This window comes from Coturnix japonica, chromosome 3, assembly GCF_054131305.1.
Source record: "Coturnix japonica strain WE chromosome 3, WE-NBRP24, whole genome shotgun sequence".
Classification (NCBI taxonomy): domain Eukaryota; kingdom Metazoa; phylum Chordata; class Aves; order Galliformes; family Phasianidae; genus Coturnix; species Coturnix japonica.
This window is the reverse complement of record NC_140665.1, coordinates 15,912,129-15,933,130: the sequence shown is the minus strand read 5'-3', so window position 1 is coordinate 15,933,130 and position 21,002 is coordinate 15,912,129. Positions and strand designations below refer to the sequence as shown.

General features: G+C 42.9%; 1 protein-coding gene across 2 annotated transcripts in view; it reads right to left on the bottom strand.

The window, feature by feature from the left end:
* LOC107310980 (uncharacterized) overlaps positions 1-21,002 on the bottom strand; it is a 334,005-nt gene that overhangs the window by 104,787 nt on the left and 208,216 nt on the right. Inside the window, exon 1 of one of the 2 annotated variants that reach the window (XR_014943801.1) lies at positions 2,500-2,724. The exons of the other annotated variant lie outside the window; for it this stretch is intronic. The gene's annotated coding sequence lies outside the window, so the exon portion shown is untranslated. Of the gene's footprint in view, positions 1-2,499; positions 2,725-21,002 lie in introns of those variants that run through there. 2 annotated transcript variants of the gene reach the window in all.

Genomic DNA, 21,002 nt, shown 5'->3' with positions numbered 1-21,002 from the left:
GTGTTTGATATGGATGTTATTTTTTCCAGCACATCTTCCGTGATTTACACCAGGTGAATAGCACACCCAGTTCTGGTTAGTGCCTTAGTTCTTCATGGAAGATCTTCAAGGCTTTGTTGGTCTCTAAGACAGTGAAAAATCATGCACTGGTTCAGGCACTCTCCTGCACCCAAGCCTTTCTGTTGAAGATGAGTTACTTTTCTGTCCATTTTTCCAGCTGGACCAAGGCTATGCATCAGATACACTAGCAAAAAAATCCCCTGCTCTACTAGAGGCTGGCCTGGTACTTGTGGGTGGTGGGAGCATAAGAGAGGCTTGAGTAAAGGATATGAAGCCAAGAAAATACATGCACTCATGCCACTGACTCCTGGCAGGGTGGGCAGCACCCCCAGCTTGCATACACCTGCACAGACCCACAGGCTCCTGGGCAATCCTGGCTTGAATGTGGCGCCTCCAAGGAGAATGAGGGGTGACAGTGCAGCCACACCACTGTCACAGCCCTACCAAAAAGAGCATAGCTTCAAATCCAGCAAGACAAGGAGCTCCAGGATTTTGAAACATCTCTCACGCACTTGGGACTACGCCATGGCTTTGGCAAACATAGAATACATAGGTTCAACCACTTGTGGCCATCTCAGATGTTGCTTAATGGATGTGGTTGCTCATGGATGTCTCATGGCATGTTCACCTCATATGATGGAGGAGCTGGGAGTGGCTGGCCAGTGTACATAGAAAACAGACCTTGGAGGAGCTAACTCAATGGTTCTACACTGTTTTCACATAGTGCCAACGATCAAAAGGCTGCTGGAGACATGGGAAAGAAAGGTACATCTCTCCCATGGACTTCAGTGGGCTTTAAAGCAGGGCTTGTGATCAGCAGCATATGAAGTCTCCTTACAGAAGTCTCCCACAATAAAGATGTTCCACCAGATGCAGATGCTTGTAAAACATTTCTCAAGCAATTATAAACAGGTAATGCTTAAATTGCGTGGGAATATATGTACATAAAGTGAAACAGTTCTGCTTTTTTTCACTGATGAACAGGAATACGGGTGTTTGCTTGCGGTGGGAAGAAGGAATTTCTCAGACATATTTCCTAGGTGAGGCAGGAGCTGCTGGTGAATTTAACTAAAGTACAAAAGGCAAATATTCCAGTCATTGCTGTCTGGAATGGCTGTGACCACCAAACAATTCTTTCAAACCCATCCTTTCCACCCTGCTACACCACCACCTGGGGTGTCTTTAACCTCTCTTTTGTTTGCTGTGTACAAAGGAATAAATATATATTTTTAAATAGCACGAAACTAGTTCTCTCATGAAAAACTGACTCTCAAAGAAGCACATAGACAGTACTAAAGACTTGTAAGCATATTGCCCTATGGCATGGGTGTCCAAACTTCTGGCTTGCCTGGTCTGCACTGAGTGAAGAGAAACTCTCCTAGGCCACATATAAAATATACAATACAGTTAATATATATAAGTAACAAAACTTCTTTACTATTGGCTTATTAAGTTGCTTACAAAATAACACAAGTTCAGGTTGAGTAATTAAATCAGAAAACATACAGAAAACATATCTGTCTGATTAATAAGAAAAAACGCGTGTTTTCGCAGGCACACACACACACACGCACACACACAGAGGCTGATCTATTAGTACGGGCAATCTCTGCACTTTGCTCACCATGCAGCACAAGCACCCCTAACATGTTATATGCACACAGTTCAATTTGACAGTGTGCATGAGGCAGAGTTACCACCTCCCTGCTCCCTCCTTCTACAGCATCTGTTGTCACCCATGCAGTCCACACTTGTGCTAAACACAACTGACTCATAAAAATATCACCAAAAACCACATTATAATGTTATAAGTTTATGATCAAGTTTTTCTACACACGTGCCCAGTTCCTACATTCCAGGACATAGGAAGTTCAGGAAGGAGCAGGGGGACAAAAACCAAAGGCACCACTGCCATCAAACACAGCCCAGGAACTACAGGGAATAAAGCCCCGTGTTTCTTGGGAGGCCAGAATAGATTTCCTAATGATTCTCTCAAATCTTTTGAATTAGCCCATCTGGGCTTTAAGCTGCTACCCAACAACATCAGCAGACTGGTTGCAAGAAGTTGTAGCACTGATTTTTATTTGTTTTTTCCCTTCCTTTTTTGCCCTGAAGAACCAGACAAAGCCACAGCAATATCCTTCACATCTACAAGCCCAAACCTGCTGCGGGCCCAGCTGGACACAGCCTGGGAGCAGCCCACAGCAAACAGCTCCCCGGAGCTGCGGTGTGACATTGCTGCCGCCCACACTTTCACTCAGGAATGCCTCTGGTCTCGGGAGATGACGGATATTTTCTCCTGATGCTACCCCGTGGAAAAACAAACACATAAACCTTCTGACAGCCCCATAACCTGCCTGCTACCAGGAGGTGGGAAGACACACCCTGCAAGCCAAAAATTACCCCTGGGTTAGGGCAGGCGCGGGGTGCACCAGGTACCTGCTCTCATGCATCGCTCCGCCACAAACTTCCTCCTCAAGCTTGGGAAAGTCACTTACTGCCATCATGTAGGTAGTAAACAATTTTCCATTTGCTGTTGGTAACATAGGGTGGTGCCAGGGTCCTGCCCTCCAGGGGGGCATGAGGAAAATGCACTGAAGGTGGTGACGCGGTCGGAGTGCCGGGTTGGGGGCCACACACATTCCTGAAATAGATTTCCTTGGGGTCAAGTTTCTCCCGAGGTGGTGTTTCGAAAGCTAAATATAAAGTGGTGGTGCGTTACCTCTTGGGATAAATCTGGTTCTTAGCTATTCATAGCTTAGATATGTCTGGTAATGTTTTTATCAGGGCCAGCTCCTGTGCTTATTAAAAATGCTAGTAATGTCCTGTTTGACTGGGTTTCTTTGGCCTTAAGTGATATTGCTTGTGGAATACAATGAAAATGTGACATTTCAAAATAAATGTGTTCTTTCCAAGGAAATCTGGCTCGGCTGCCTGATAAATTCTGCCATTCAGTCAGTTTCTGGAATTTAAAGAATCCCTCCCCATCCTTCAGCTGGTATTTTCTTAAAAGTAACTATCAGGAATTATCAAATGTGGGGAATTCCCAAAGGCACTAACATCCCAGCTGGATCAAAGCGTGGCAGTGATAAGATCAGTGACTGCATACATCCCTATTCTGTGGAAGGTAGGTGGGCGGAAGAATAAATACAGTAGAGGCCATGCCAGAAGCTAATGCAACACAAACACTCAGCTACCCCAGATGCATTTTCATCAGGCTTTGTCTGTGACAGACCGTCTTCCCACCTGTGGAGAGAGAAGCAGTTCAGTTGGAGTTAATCTGGCACCGTGTCACACTCAGCATCTCCACTCCTCTGCCAACTCTTTGGCTGAGCTAAGGGCTGCTTCCCAAGCTCCTTCTCCCTTCCCCTTTCTGAGCCAGACAAGTGGGGCAAGAACCATCAGAAATACTGTGCATACTGATGGGCACAAGCTTGATGCTGAAAAAGATGGCATGGGACTGAAGAAGATGCACTGAATGTGGTTTTCCACAGTTCCTGCAGAGTTTACATTCCTTTGCAGATCCCACAAAGCTGAAGTTCCTTTATAGTCCTTTAAAAGATATCGTGTCTCTGATGACTTCCTGCCAAAAGGTAGCCTAGACTTCACATTTCATCCTACATCAAAATAGTTTCGGTGATTTCACACTTCTGCAGCAGATGTTGGTATCTGTCATAGAAATGTGCTTTAGGAGAACAAGAATCATCTTTACAATCAAAGGGGTTTGGGTAACCTTTGCAAACATCAAAATATGCATATTCAGATTCATGCATTTATTTAGAATAGTAGAATCTTTAGAGTTAGAAGGGTCCTTCAAAGGTCATATAGAACAACTCCTCCTCTGTGCCCCATCCCTTCTTTTGCAAAAGCTAGTTTTGCTGCAAAATGGTTTGCAATAACAATGCACATACCACATACTTGAGCACTAGCAGATGTACTACAAGCATTCTATGTTCAGCAGCCCAGAACATGCAGGCTTTACAGACATTCTGAGGGCCATGCAATTAGTCTTGGCTGCAGCAATTTGACTCCCTGGGGTACACTGAAAAGAGAGTTGCCAGCAGGTCAAGGGAGGTTATCCTCCCCCTTAATTCTGCCCTGGTGGGGCCACATCCAGTTCCGGGCTCTCTGGTTCAGGAAAGACAGGGAACTTCTGGAGGGAGTTGAGCAGAGGTCTACAGAGATATATAGAGGCATTTCCTTTCTGAGGAAGACTGAAAGACCTTGAGCTCCAGGTCTTAGGCACCTCCAGGGATGGGGCACCCACAGCTGTCTGGGCAGATTGTGTCAGGACCTCACTACCCCATGTAAAGGTTTTCTGTGTAATATCTTACCTAAATCTCCTCTCTTCGTTTAAAGCTATTCCCCCTTGCCTTATCACTACCTGCCTGTGTAAAAAGTATCCCTCCTGTTCATTAGCTCCCTTTAGAGATTCCCTGAAGCCTTCTCTTCTTCAGACTGAACAAGCTCAGCTCTCTCAGAATGTCTGCACGGGAGAGGTGCTCCAGCCCTCTGAGCATCCTCATGGCCTCTTCCAGACCCACTGCAAAAGTTGCATATCCTTTAGATACACAGGTTGCGATCTAAAATGATGAAAGATTGCGATCAGGTCATCTCACAGCCTTCTCTTCTCCAGGCTGAGCAAGCCCAGCTCTCTCAGCCCATCCTTGTAGTAGAGGTGATCCATCCCTTGGATCATTTTTGTGGCCCTCCTCTGGATGTGCTCCAACTGGTCCACATCTCTTCTGTACCAAGGACCCCACATCTGGATGCAGTGCTCCAAGTGAGGTCTCACAGCTCAGAGCAGAGGGGCAGGATCACCTCCCTCTCCCTGCCTGGCCACACGGCAGGCATGTCAACCACACCGCGCAGCTAAACTTGCTGAGGGTACACTCAATCCCATTGATGGTGTCACTGATGAAGATTTTCATACTCTTTGGGGTCACTCACAATGTTGGCTCTGTTAGTGTTGCTTATCCATTTAGCTGTTAGGATGCTAATGTGATGAATTAGTATTATTTAAAATGTGCTCCGTGCTTCACAGGCAAGATACACGTCATCTCATAAATGTGACAAACATCAAAGGAAAATGACAGCATGTAATGATATTATCACACGGAAAGTTTGGGTGAAAAGGCGTTAAAAATTCCCCCTGATCAGAAAAGTGTTCTGTTATTTTTTGACATTCCATGTTGTGCAGAAAACAAGAAAGCACTAGTGTTCAAAGACAAATTTCATTTTTCCAACATCTTGTGTCAGGCTGCAGTTCTCTGCAAAATGCTGTTCAGAGGAGGAATGTGCGTGGAAACAGCAGTGATAGACAGGTAACTATTAAAGATGACAGAAACAGGATGTGGTGCCAGGAAGTATTTCAAAGACACAAACAGCAAAATAAGAGTCTGGCAGCTTTAAGGCAAATTTGCATGCATGCTCTAAAGGTAAGCATATGTCTAAATAGTGGGCTGAATAAGAACAGACTTATGCACATATTCAAGTTCTTTGATGAACAGTTTCTTATTAGTGTGTTTAATTTTACACAGCTGAAAGTGCCGGAGCAAGTTACTAGGGTGTTAATAGAGAGCGTAGTTGCTGACCACGTTCAGCCAGTGGCTGGAAAGCCTTGTGGAATGGTGCTAAAGAGCATACCAGGGCAAAATTAGCTCTGCTGTGTATTATATATATTTCAAAACTCAGCCAAACTGTTAATAATATGATGAGACATCAAGGAACACATCAAGGATAACAAGTTAATCATTAAGTTATTCCTGTCTGTTTGTATTGTTAGACAAAGTAGCAGTCAAAACACTCAGAATGTTGCCTCAGTGCTATAAAATCCACAGGGAAAATACCTTTTTGGCACTTAAAATAACAATTTTCATGCTACTGAGTCACCAAAATTAGTTCTGTGTTGTTAAACTTTAAAGGAATTCTACTGATAAATGAGCCAATGTAGTGACTATGAGAAGTACAGAATATTCAATGCCAGTTGTGCTATGAAAACAATTTATGATGGAAAATAAAACCCCCTTGCTATTGCTTTTAGTACTTTCTTGACTTCCCTAACATCAAACGCTACTGCTTGTGTGCTTGACTAAAGGATATTTAACAGACGAACAAAATGAGAAGGATCTACTTAATACCTGCACTGTTTCAGAAAACAGATTAGACCTGCCTCCCTGTCTCAGCCCTTGGCATGGACATTTTTCCCCTTGTTAGGATCAATGGTATCTCAATCAATGCCGTGGGATTGCCAGAAAAGGTCAGAAATTATGGGGAGAGTATCATTAACTTTTATGGGGAGAGTATCACTAACTTTCTCAAGATTAACCTTCTCATTTCTAGTAATGTGGCTGACAGGTCAGAAAACAACCTATCCTGGTGAGCCTATAGTTAGCACTGAAAGCTGTAGAGGTAGAAAGAGAACAAAGGGAAACTATGGATGTCTGCCCTCTGGTGACTGAGCAAAACCACTGGAAAAGAAGTGCCCATGGAAAGCGGATTCCCAGTTTGGTCATAGCTGCCTTGCTGACTGAGAAGAGCTATGGGAATTAGGAAAGTCCTTATGAAAAGGAAGATATGAGTCTAGAGCAATTTTCTGTGTTTCCTGATGGGAACACTGCAAATAACACCTACTGTGTTACTCCCACTTCACATGAGCATAATGTCCCTGACGAAAAGATCTAACGTGTTTGGGCAAAACACTGCAAATTATTTTTATCAGTCAATGTCCTCATTTCCTCCATAAAACACTCTCCTAATGAGTTCCTTAAGATACTCCCCTGTTATTTGCTCCATGAATACTGGATGATCCAATTTCGCTTTTTATCTTATACCTGGTAAAGCAGCACAGCTGGCTGTGAGACACAGATGTCTAACCTTCTACGATGTCATGGCATTTCAGAAGCCCAAGTGGCATGCTGCACTATCACAGATGACAAACACAGATCTGAATGCAATCACCTTTCCTGGGAAGCTCTATCGTGTGTCAGATATCCCCGGCCAAATTGCTGTAGACGTGATCATTTGTAACTACAGCTTTTAAGCCTACCAGCAAAAAGTACCTCGGAACCTAATGTGGTAGAAACAGCTTAGACTCTGACCTCAAAGATGCAGAGAAGTGCACGTAGCACTTTGTCAGCCCCTTGGGTCAACATGTGAATTTTCATGAGAGGGTCATTGGCAGTGTGAGCAACATGAGCACGCCTCAGCCTATGCACTCCCGCAGCTCCTGCACAAAGGCATTTCTTCATCTTGCAGACTCCGCATTACCTCCCTGCAGGGCCATGTTTCTGCATGCAGGGTGGTGGTTCCCCTTCACCCTCGTGCAGGGCTGCAGAATGCGGATGAGATAACTGGTCCCAGGCAGCCTCAGGCATCCACACAGGTATTAAGCCCTCAGCCTGCAGTTTTTCAAGCACCGAGAGCAGGTTTGTGATTATCAGCAATTACCTCACTGGGTTGGGTATTTCCACTCCTACCCCTCTCTTGTTTGGTCACAAGATGTTTAATTAGAGAGATGAAGAGAGTTTCATTATATCCTCATTGCTGCCTTTCAAGGGAGAAGAATTGCAGAAATGCAACAAGCCCAATTTCCTTGCAGTCAAGATTAATTTGAAAGCTGTCCAGTGAAAGTAGACTTCTTCTAAACTGAAACATACTTGCAGCTACTGGGATAGTGGAGGCTGTAAAAGTTCTGGGAGGTAAAAGACAGAACAGACAAAGTTTATTTCTCTCAAGTAGGAGCGCTTTCAAGGAAGCTTTCAAAACAGTTAGCTGCAGGATACAGTCATTGTCAGTACTACATACTTCAGTAGATTCCTTGATGATTACGCTTATTTCTCAGTAAAGAAAAAACATATATTATTTGGTGTGTTCGTCCATTGGGCATTTCGGAGTAATCGCTGTGACAAAACAACCAGTTTGTTGTTTTACTGGATAAAATAAGACGTTTGCAGTGAAGGGAAGAGCAATGAAGTTCTTTGGTTTTTTCAGAGCCATGTGGATCCGTACATTACAGGAGGAAAGAAATCTGGACATTACTACAGAAAACAAACACAATTTGAAGAAGAATGAATTTGGAACAAATTTTCCAGTAGAATTATAAAAGAAGGTTTGGCAAAGCCAGTGTTGGAAATAATCAGTTTATTTTGAGTTATTTTCTAGAAAGGTTATTTTGAGCACCTCTAAAACTGTCACAGAACAGGAGTTTAAACAAGATTGAGAAGATAATTCCTGACCTTTGAATATCATGTGCATTTACTTCAGTCAAGAATGATTCACAGCAACTACAGGAACCTGCAAACAGGATCCATGTGTAATCACATGCACAGCGAATACCTCAGCAAACCCACTGGTGCACAGCTTCCTATGATAATATACCGCATTTCACTACATTCCACATAACAGTATGCACAGCATGGCCCAGTGAATAGTGCCCGTTTTGAAGCAACTTTAATCACCAGACTCTAAATCTGTGAGTTCACTGCCATGGCAAAACAATCCAGTGGTCTAGAAAGGGATCCACACAACATGAACATGAACAAACAACTGCAGAGCTTCAGAGCCCAAAGTCAATGAGATACAATAGACATCTGATATTGTCATTGCCATTGAAATCAGTAGTAGTGGAGTGTGCAAGTACCCATGTGTCCACAAGCAGCCAGGAGTAACCAGAGGAAAGGACCAGAGCCAGATGTCATGTCAAGCACATAAACTTTATGGCTATATTCTTTTTCAGGTGATATTTTTTCCCTTCCCAGTGCTGCATCACTATCCCTCCTCCCATGAAACTGTAGCTGAAAGTACATCATTTAATCAGAAATAATTTGAGGGGCAATAGTGCTGTCAAAGCGTAATGCAGGTGTCCTAAGGCGAGCTCAGGGAGGCCAGAAACCTCCCGTGGAGCAGAAGAGCAAAAGCTCGCTTGATCTTGATTTTCAGTACGAATACAGACCGTGAAAGCGGGGCCTCATGACCCTTCCGACTTAGTGCTGTATTGCCATTTCCTACGGAAAATACTCAAATTCACTTGTACTGATCCTAACTGCAGCTAATGCAGCAGTTAATACTCATGTCATTAACGCAAAACATAGCATCAAGTACTTTTGTGCGTAACCCCAAACTTCACAATTGTTTCAGTAGTAGTTGGAGAGCTTAAATATTTGTTATCATTGTTTTTTTGCAGTCTCACAGGAACCAGGGCCCAAAAGAGCTGGGTGGTGGATGGGGCTCATTGAGAAGACAACAGTACTAAGACCAGATAACCATTTCTGAAACAGAAGGAAGAAGTGCTATTAGGTGCCTTGAGGAATCAGACCTCATTTTATCTCCATCTTCTGAGCTGTTATGGATAAGTGATCACAACTTTTATAGTTCACTTTATGAGGGCTGCTCTGAAAGTAGTGCCTCCTGTTTTATGATGTTGGCCGACAATGTCAGAGGCTGATGTTGGTGGTATGGCAGTAGAGGTTGAACCTTCCCACAAATATCCCATTACATTTTGTTGCTGTGTGACAGCTGGCAGCAGAAGGGTAGTCTGACAAAATGGTGTCTGACATGGAAGCATGTATGAAGCAAAGGTGTGGAACTGAATTCCTCTAGATGGAAAAAATTGCATACAGACATTCATTGACACTTGCTGAATATTTATGGATGGATGCTGGCACAATGAGGCAGTGGGTGCTGCATTTCAGTAGTGGTGGCAGTGACATGAAAAACAAGCTATGCTCTGGTCAGCCACACACAGCTGTCCCACCACAAAATGAAGAGTGTCTCAATCAGCTCATCTCCTCCAGTCAGCAGATTATGACCAGGGAACTGTGTGTGGAGCTGAATATCAACTTCCATGCTTTGGAAACAATGGTAAGAACACTGGAATATTGCTATGTTTGTGCCAGCTAGGCCCTACAAGTGCTCATACAGGAACAGAAAGAACACTGTCAGGATCTATTGAACAAATATGAGGCTGAAGGTGACAGTTTGCTTGATCTCATTATTACTGGTGACTAGACATAGTGTCACCATTATGAGCTGGAGTCAGAAAGAAGGTCTATGGAGCAGCGAATGATGTGAATTCCTCATTGAAGAATAAGTTCAAGACAAAGCCCTCAGTGAATAAAGTGGTGCACTGTCACTAGGGGTAGGAAAGAGGTGGTCCTTCTGGATTTCCTGGAATCCAGACAAACTATCAGCTCTGATCACTACACAATGATTCTGATTAAGCTGAAAGTTTGAGCTTCCAGAGTAAGGCCAGAAAAGAAGACAATCTTTCTCTTGCAAGACTATAATACTAGGTCCTGTATTATTTCAAAGACTATGGAACACATTGCCAATCTTGGCTGGACTGTCCTATAACAGCACCACCATATAGCATGTATTTGGTGCCTCCTTAATTCCATCTGCTTGTGTCAATGAAAAATGTTTTTCATGAGCAACGTTCTCCTAGCAATGACATTATCATAGCAGATGTGAACGAGTGGGTCACCTCTGCTGGTACTCATTTTTACAAGCATAGCATGCTCTTGCTCATCACTGGTGAAAATGCATAGTGATGACTGTGTTGAAGAACAGTGTTCTGTAGCCAAGAATTTGTTCTATCAAATAGTGTTATTGTGCTCTGTATCTGCTGTAGTTTCCATAGACTAGATAGGAAGCAGTACTTCTAGAGGATATGTGCTCCTACACATAGGAGAAACTGTAAGATATTGCATTCCTAGGCTGGCACAAACAAGCAGACAGATGTTCCATTCAAAGACCTACTGATAAACCAAATGCTCTTACAGCCCTAGAGGATTACCCAGAGGACATTTCCCCGCTCTCCTTAGTGTAGTTAGTGTTTATCAGCACTGACTTCTCTCAGTACGCAAGTACTTGTGGGTGATAGAATCCTAGTCTTTCGCAGCAGAAGAAGACATTGCCTTTTCCACTCAATCCATGGGATTTCATGTTCCAAGGGCTGCAGGAACCAATGGCATCCTGAGTGGGAGCAAAATCCCTGGTTTTGCCATTCTTCACTTTTGATGAGATGAGACCTGACAAAGCTGATTCCTGATTTCCGGCTTTGCTGAAAAGCCTTCCCAGCCCACCACAGGGATGAAGACAGTGCCCTGCTCACCTTCTTCCCCACATCACTCTACACAAACTCAGACACATGGGAATTATACATTATAAGTGGAAACACCTTGCAAGCTGGTTTCCCGCAGAGGTTATTTACTCACTTGAAATGTCAGCTGGGCTATTTCGCTCCCCCTCCCTTACTCTCCTCCTCCCTGATCCTCATCTAACAAAGCAGATGAAATGCCAGGAAGAAATGTCACTCCAGCAAGCAAGTTCGCTTTGGGGCATAAGTTGCACTTTGATAATGGTATTTGTTCTGTGGGTGGTCAAATTCCCCTCCAACTCCCCTGTTTGGTCCCAACCATTATCTCATGCAAAGATAAGGTTCATTAGTAGCTCGTCTAAGCTGTGGACATTGCAGAGCTCATGACGAAGCACGTTCATTGGCGATAGTGCTAATTAATGATTGCTGCTTTTGTGCACCTTTTAGATTTATTTTGCTGTGTTCTCTGCATGGAAAGTCTTAAAAACTTTCAGAAATGGGTACATCTCTCAAGAATGTGTATGTGTGCAACACACGCACACACATATGCATACATATGTTTATTATTATAGTAAAAGCTAACGAAGCACTGTGTATCCAAGTACAAACATAGGTTTACTAAAAACATCTATTTCTAAAACCTAACCTTAACTCAAATACATTTATACTGTTTATATTTTCCCAAGTTTGGCTTTAAATTCATAAATCTCACTTCATTGCAGCCTAATCAATAGCACTGTACTGTAGATCTGGTAGCAGAAATAGATACTCCTGTTTTCATTGGTTAGAAGGTGGCTTCTCAGTTCTGAAGCTAATGGAAATAACACCAAGAAAATCTGAAGTGATTTGCTATAATTTCTCTTAGAACTGATTCACGCTTTAGACCTTCACTCCTAAAAATGTTTACTGGCTTTATACTGGCATAACTTATCCCATATGGAGGAAAAAAAGAGATCCTGGAATGCATCCTGCCTCTACTCTAGGAGTAAAGAGTAACTTTTAAAATATCAGCCCTGTCCAATGCCTGAAACTTTCTAGGTAGGGCCCATACGAAAAAAAAAATAAAGAAGATGAAAAGTAGGATTTAATATATGCAGATAAAATAAGGAGCAGTGCAGGGAAAGTAGGCTGGGACACCTATTTATTCTTTTTTTTTTTTTTTTTTCTTTTTTTTTTCCTAGAGCACGAACAACAAATTTTCGACATGAAAGGAATACTTTTCCACATAAAACAAATCTAGATAGCGCTACTCTTCACCACAAGATTACACTGCCATCATTAATGCAGAGAAAATAAATTTTAAAAATAGTGTCTATAGGAAAATAAACAATACAATAGGTACAAAGGGGAATATTACAGAAATATAATAGCTACAAATGTTAAGTATTTAACAAGTAAACAAGAGCTTTTGAAAGCATGAAACCTTAATATCTTCCATTTTGAAATGGGATCAAATTTTGTTCTCAAGTTGATTTCATTTACTTTGCTAGAGGTAGTTGCAAGGACAGACATGGACAGCATTTGTTCTTTGTGAGAAGCTTAACTTACTAGCCAGACTCTGGAAATTTCTGTTATCTCAACATTAATTTTGACTCTGATCAAGGAGAAAATACACATTTAGTGTCTTTTCTGATGCTTAAATTATGAGGCCATATAGCAGTGGGATCCAAGCACCATCTCCTCTTATCCTCTTATCTGTTTACACAGTGAGTAAAGTCTCTTGGATGAAGAGCAGGTTCCAATTTGCCTGGAAGTTGAATCTTTCAAAAGCAATCAATCTGGTGGTAAAACTTCAATATGTAGCAAAGCCTCTGAGGATCAATATATGAATTATGCACATATGAATACTCAAATGCAAACATATGCATGTTTATCATGGGCTTGGCTATCCAGGCTTTATACAGTGATGTTGGAAATAGGGGAATCGAGTGAAAAGGGACAGCTGGCAAAATTTGTAACTTACTCTTTGCCTACACATATGTGTAAAGCTTTTTTGCTTTAAATGTCCTCCCCTCTCCTCTTTTTTTACAACCAGCAGCAATGTTGCCCTATCTTATGGAAACAATCCATCCTCTAAAAAGTGAATCTGAGATAATCAGCAATAAAGCTGACTTATCTCCAGGAGGTGACAAACACCAGCTTCTCCATATGTTCATGTGGAGCATTGGCTTTCTGGAGTATGGTCACAGAAGACAAAAGGTGGAGGTCCTTCCAAGCCAACCAGGCACCTCCTTCCTGTAAATCAGAGTGGGATGGGTGTCTAAATACCCTGATGACCTACATCGTTGAGTCATCACAGAGATCCAGTTTTTTGGGTGCTAGGAATACAGAGATCTGGCTGAGAAAGGGTCATGACTGATTCATGTCACACGTATATACATACACACACACACATATATATCCCTTTTCCATACAGGATTGAAGAAAAGTAGAGGAGAGCACAATACATGCAGAGCTGTCACTGATACCCAGATTGCAGATGCTGACACATACTTCTGTGTTGTAAAAGTGCTCTAACGCAAATGCAATGGATTTGGCTGTGGAAAGGCTCTGTGAGGCAAGTTCTCATGGAAAGAAAAACAACAACAAAAGATTAAATAAGAGCAAGATAACTATACAAAACATGAGTGCATGCAGTTTTAAATCCATAGTGTCTATGTTTTCAGTGTGCAGGCAGATATGGTTAATTCCTTTGCTTCTCACAGAGACAGAATCAGTGTCACGGCAATTCTTGGAAAAAGTAATCACAAGTTGAGGTTTATTCACAAGATTTGTTTGCTACAGTGATCACTCAACTGCCTGGGGTGTGAACAGCCTGGCTCAGCAGCCTCCAACACAGCAACATTGCAAGCCCAGCAGCACCTTGCTCTGTGCAGAGAGGTAGCAACCAGCCAAGCTGTGCTGCCCCAGCCCCAGTGCAGACAGCAGTGATGACCTGACAGCCAAGCTGCAACTCGTTGGCCCTGAGGGTGGTGGCAGGGTGGTTTCATTGTGTGGGGCTACAGAGTACAGCTTTCTTTGTATAGCTGTGCTCAGGCAAGGAGTGTTTTACTATTATAGCATGTATATATATACACACACACACATATAGCTTCTATTCTAGATGTGACCTTGGTCATTGGTATTATTTTTACCATGTGCATCTGCATGGGTTGGCAAAAGAGGGAGGGAGAAGATAATGGGAAACCCAGCTGAGCAAAACATTGGAGTTTCTTTAGTCCTTCCCACACCACACCTCATAGACCCCCATCAGAACATCCCATCTAAACGTGAAAGCAATAGATACACAAATGGTCATTTTAATGGAGATTCAAAATGATTGTTTATATGGTTCAGGAGTAATCACTTAACACGTTTTATTCTTTGCAAGTATTGCACGCACTAAGAGTTTGAAAAGAAGTTTGCAGTCATATCACCATCTGCAGGGACAGAAAATATTTCACCAAGTCTCATGAATTTTCACCGTTGTCTGCTCCACAAGGAACATAAGACTGAAAGCTTTACAGAAGCATTCCTTTTCCTGCATCCCTTTGGAGAAATTTCTATGAGATAGTTCAGTCCTTCAGATAGGGACACCAAATACGAATAGACACATGCAGGTCCCTCAAGTGTTGCACACACGTCTGAGCCAACAGCCTTTCAACTTGGAGCCAAAAAGTATCACTTGGGAGACTTAACTTGCCACGTGTTTTAAGCAATCAAGTAAAAGGGTGGCAGTGTCCTTGGATGCAATAAAGATTAAAAAAGTGAAAAATTCTGTTTGGCTGACCATAAAATGTTGCACTGCTAGAAGCTCATGGACAATGCTTTTGAACATTTTTACAGGCTTTGGGGTTAGTTATGAGCTCACCAGTTCATGAACTCTTTGTTGGCCAGGTCCCAGAGCTGACACCAGCTGGGCACTTTTCAGTCTTTATAAAGTAAATTATACTTCAGAAGGCTGTCACTTTTTGCACAAATAAGGAAAACCTGAGATCAAGCCATACCACAAAATAACGTGCCAAAGCAGAGTCATTGAGGCAAACCCTGCAGTACTCATCTCCCAGCCTTGGAAGACAGATGCCTGGGTGCTGCTCATGGACACAGGCAACACACACAGTGATGAAACAGACTGAAAGCACAGGGCTTGCTGGTGAAACTGGTGTTGCTGTATCTGTTAGCAAGCAGTGCTTAGTCTGCAGGCTTCAATTTGAGGACAACCTCTGGTCTGCACTGTAAAGCAATCTGAATCGAAGCTGCTGGCTATAAAGTGGGTACAAGATGAGTATAACTCTTATTTCCAAGGAGCTGCAGGTGACAAATTCATCTGGACATTTGAAATCAGCTTTCAGCAGCTTTTGTCACAAAAGGATGAGTACACTCTTATGGTGGGTGCAGAGGTCAGTACTTGAGAGATCTGGTCTCTGTCCCATTACAAGAAGGCACGTGACCTGTAGCGCTAGTCTTGACATACCAGGGCTTAGTTCCCCCAGCTCTCAATGGAAAATAAAATACACCTAAACCCTTTCATTTTATTACCCTGATAAGTCACTCTTGCACTCTATTACTCTATTGTGTAGATTATATCGAGTATTCTATCCTCCTTCCCTGAGGAAGGTGAAAATTGTGTTCTCAATTGCTATTTTATGAAAAGGGATATTCATTATCTCCTGATTTGCCAATGAAAAAGAGAAAGTGAGTTCAGTGCAATAAATACAGCAAAGAACTGAATTTGAGAAGCAATCTCTCAGTACTTTGTGGGCTGTCTGACCTTCAGCTGAAACCACTACATTTCTCATAGTCCAACCAACACTTTTGTAAGAAAAAAAAGCAATGTAAGGTACCACAATTGGATTTGCCATGCAAAAATGATGTAACTGAGGACATCAGGAGGTTTGTTGCCACTTCTGTTAGTTATAACAATGACTTGCATTTAGCAAGCATTGTAGTATTCAAAAGTCAGGAGCAGACACTACAACTTATCCTCAGTGCTGCAGTGCTACTGTACAGCTCCATATAGGTCACTTTTGTTCTATTTAGGGTTATTATAGCCCATTATGCAGCACAGCCCTAGTACTATAAAGGATTCTTGCTCAGAACAGACTTCCCCATTAAGTTTGTATATTTTCACACAGAAATGGGTCAACACCAGAATGGCAGAATTTGCAGATGGAGCTAATGACTTTATATCATTAACACCAATGAAGGCTTCAGGGAAACTGAGAATAATCTGGGACAAGCAGATGAATGGGAAAACAAAAATCACTAATGACAAGTGTAGGCAATGCCTACTACAAAGTACAATGGAAGATTACTCATACTTGCATTTGGTGTATACATTACCTGTCATTGCCCGTGGCCAGGGAGAACTTTAGCTTAAATAGGTGCAAGAATCTCCATAGCTGGTACAGGGAGCCAAATAAGTAAATAGAGTATTAACAAGTATGAAGAATGTGACAGAAAACCAGACTGAACATATTCCACTAATAGAGTTTTTTTAATGTGAAAGGAACCAACAACTGCTTTCAACTGTGTCTACAGCAAATATCAGCTCTGCAAAAGCTCATGGGTGTTATATATCACCTTTTTGTGTGTGAAAGGAGAAAGTCATTTATGCAGTAAGGTAGCTGGAAACAATGGGAGCCACTGTCCGTGCCAAGGTCCAATCCAGAGGCAAATGTTTGGGCAGAGGTGACTGCAACTGAATGGGTGTGAACACTGCTTGGCAATGTGTGTGTGTGTGTTGCGGCAGAGCAAGGAGAAAACCCAAGAGATGACAGGCTGAAGAGCCACAGAGCTCCCTGCGGCTTAGAAATGATTGGCAGAACAGACACAGAGGTTGCAAACAACAGGACTTTCCACTGTGTGCTCCTGTTGTGTTCATGGCTTGAAGAGTCATGAGCATTCTTTGCAAATAAACAGGTTATGTCAATGCACGTATCTGGCTTATGTCATCCATTTCTCCTCCTAAAAGAAAAAATCCCACAAGGCCTTAAATAATGATTTACCTCGCAGACCAAAGGGGAAAATGTTTACTATACTTGCTAACACACTATTAAATGTGATTGAAGAAGAAGAGTTAAGTAATAGATACAGAAGAGGGTATGTGGTTCAGGAAGGAGAAATGGAATGATAAGCAGCTGATAAGTTTTTGTAGAGAGTCTGGAAAGTGTAGGGGTGTTTTTCCTGTGCAAGTATGGCAAATAAGCAGAGATGGGACAGGAACAATCCCTCTAGACAGTGGAAGGGGATGGGGAACATCTCATATATACTTCGTACTCCTTAACACAAAGGCAGAAGAACATTGAGCAAAATAAAACAAAAGAAAACAAAAAAGAAAAAATGAAAACTAATGACATGCGCCTACATATATAACTAATCTGGAAGAAAAGCATGGTGACTAAATGCTGAGAGACCACTGAAATGGGATTAAACTGCCATAAGAATAAGGACACAGAGATGATTTTCTAGGAGGATAGAAGGTCCTATATTTCCGTACATAAACAAAACATAGGCTGGTAGAAAACTATCCACAATTATGTACAAGTTGGATATTTTTGGTACTATGCTGAAAACATCCAGAACTGCTCAGTAGCTCAACAGATTAAAGAAGATACTTGTCAGAAGTACTACATGAGAATACATTTTGAGGCACACAAACTAGCCTATGATTTTCATTAAAATAGTAGAAAATCTATAAACATGGGCAACTTAAGGTGCAGGGATAGAACTAAGGCACAGGGAGAGCAAGCGCCTCTAGTTATACTGCACAACCTCCTATGCCGTTTTGTAACATGGTTACAGTTAGGAACCACTCCTGGAGGCTTCCTGACTTTCTGTGGTGCATTCACCAGGTCCCAGTTCAAGAGATGTCTCTTGGAGAACAATACTTAGCATGAGCAAAAGTGGCAGAAGCAGATTCAAAGAACAAGGAGAAAAAATGCAGCAAGGGGTTTCCACTTTATGTACATTCAACTGTGTGGTATGTCTCTCAAAGATCTGCTTGACTTTGGTTTATTGTTCCAGACCCATACACCAGGGCTCTGGAAACATGCAAGCTGCAAACAACAGCTGAGAAATAGAAGCTGATGTAAAAGTAGCAGCTAAACTTAACATGCCTTGCTTCTGTCTGCAAGGAAAACCTGCACAGGAAATCTACTGGGCTATGGAATGAAGTCCCACTGGCTATGAAGATCTACATTGTACTGGCTATTCTGGCTAGGAAGTCCTTTGGGTACTCTCCTCTGTTCAGACAGCATGAGAGCACAGAGATCTTGACAGCAACATGTACATCAAGCTGCAGAAGAACATTCCAATGAATCACAGAATCATTCAGTCAACCATCCACCCATCACCAATAGTTCTCACTAAACCACGTCCTTCAACGCAACATCCAAATGTTCCTTGAACATCTCCAAGGTAGGTGACTCCACCACCTCCCTGGGCAGCCCATTCCACTGCCTGACCACTCTTTCAGAGAAGTAGTATTTCCTAACATCCAGCCTGAACCTCCCCTGGTGCAGCTTGAAACCATTCCCTCTGGTCCTATCACCAGTTACACAAGAGAAGAGGCCGACCCTCAGCTCACTAAAACCTCCCTTCAGGAAATAATAGAGAGCAATAAGGTCTCCCCTGAGCCTCTGCTTCAATCCCAGCTCCCGCAGCTGCTCCCCACCAGACTTGTGTTCCAGACCCATCTCAGCTTCATCGCCCTTCTCTCAACATCCTCCAGGGTCTCAGTATCTTTCTTGCAGTGAAGGGTCCAAAACTGAACACAGTACTCGAGGTGCGGCCTCACCAGAGCTGAGTACAGAGGTACAATTACACTATTTCTGATACAGGTCAGGATGCCACTGGTCTTCTTGGTCATCACAAGAAAGCATCTTTCCTCATCCAGAGTGGAGCCCACCACAAGGAGTTCTTTATGGGAAGGGTGAATTGCCTTCAGGTGATGCACTACCTTGGGCAAAATGCTCTCACCCCTCACTGCAACACCCCCATCCAGCAGTTTCAGACAGTGCCAATCATTCCCCACAGCCCCAAAAATACACACGAGGAAGAAGCCCTTGTGCTGGGCTTGGAGATCAGCATAGCTCCTGGTGTGACGTACCAATGGGTTTGTACCTGTCAGGAGTGGCTCCCCAGTAAGACTTGCTCTGAAAGTAGGGCTGACCTGCAGAGCAAACTGCCAGCTAAGTCTCATCCAGCAGAGAACTAATTTAGTCTCTTGTACAGTTGATGAATGAAGAATTTCCTCTTGGGACTAAATTACAGGCCTCGTCAGGGTTGCTCTTTCATGATCTGTTATTTAGATATAATTTTCCAACGGGGCTGGAACACATAGCCATGAGCGAGAATAGTATTTGCTGTGAACAGCTGCCACACACCGTCCTTCAAATCCCACACCCTTTCCACCCTCCTTGGCATCCCCCCTTCTTCCCTCCCTCCCTCTCCTCCATATACACATGTAAGAACCACTAGGCACAACTCACACTGCGTTTGTTAGATCCTCACTGAGGTCCTTAATTAGACCACAAGAATGGCATTTGCCCACCTTCCCTGCGCCCCTGTTGTACAAAGAGTAGTGTCTTGTTTGAACATGCTTAAAAACAGATGAGAAGGCTTTTTTCAGACACCAGTGATTACAGCCCTGTGTCAATCTTTTTCCCCTTTGGCTTGAAGATAGACTTGTGATCCTGCTTTGGCTTTTTGAACTGTTGGAAGCTGTGTAAACACACAGCACGTTAGTAAAGCTCTGTTGACCTAATGGCTGCAGAGCGCAAAGCGATTATGTTAAAACTCCCATATCTCACAAAGCTGCAGTCTCACCTGTTTTGAGGTCATTAACAATGAGGTCTGAAACTGAAGGGAGGAACATTCTAGCTAGTCATTACCTAACGAAGAAATGGCTGGGTAGGACTATTTAAAGGAGTTTTATAACAGTCCAATAATTGTTTCAGGCTTTAATCCCAGGATGCTATCTCCAATTAAGAGGGTGACTATTTTAATGCAGAGCAGTAAATCTGAATGCTGAGGGAACACATTACATTGCAGTCCATAGACGCATTTGGCAGTCACTCTGATAGACATGCATCATAAATCCACAGGGCATGGAAGTAATCCAAAATGCAGGGCTCTATTCTATCAACTTGCACACAGTTATGCCTTTCCTCTACACAAACTGGGACATGTGCTTAGAAGAAGCAAGCTGTATAGCCTGCCTAATTGAAAGTCCTGTGGGTGAAGAGCTGGGATCTACATTGTATAAGTGACAATGACCATATAGTCATAAGTATGCAATGCTAGTGTGGAACCTACACAAATCAAGGAGCTGCTGACAGAACATCATATAGTTTTAGAATAGCATAAAGTAGCTCACAGAAGAAAATGCTGAAGGATGATTTCTGAGCCCATTTGCACACATGAGTAGAGAAAGGGCCTTATTTTACAGGTTCGCTGATGACATTTGGTGCTGTGACACTGTCTAAATGTAAGACCTGTGTGATGGCTTTGACACCAGCAAGGTGGATGTGCGCAGGGCCATGAGCCTGGCTCAGTACACATCTTTGTCATGGCATGGCAAGGACAGGGCCCTAAGTGTAAGTGCAAGGCAGATGCTGACCCCCTGGGACCTGCAGGCTTCCTGGTATCCAGTGGTCTTTCCTCTGCATAGCAGTCCTGCACAGTGTGGCTGGATGAGCACAGAGAAGGGTTGGCATATTTCTCCTGCCAGCATGAAGCCTTCATTCCCCTACTTTAGCCACAAGGCCATGCTGTGCACCAGATGGAAACCATGGAGCTCTCAGTTGACATCAACAAAAGCAAGATCAGTCTGCAGAAGAAGGGTGAGGATGACAGACCAGGC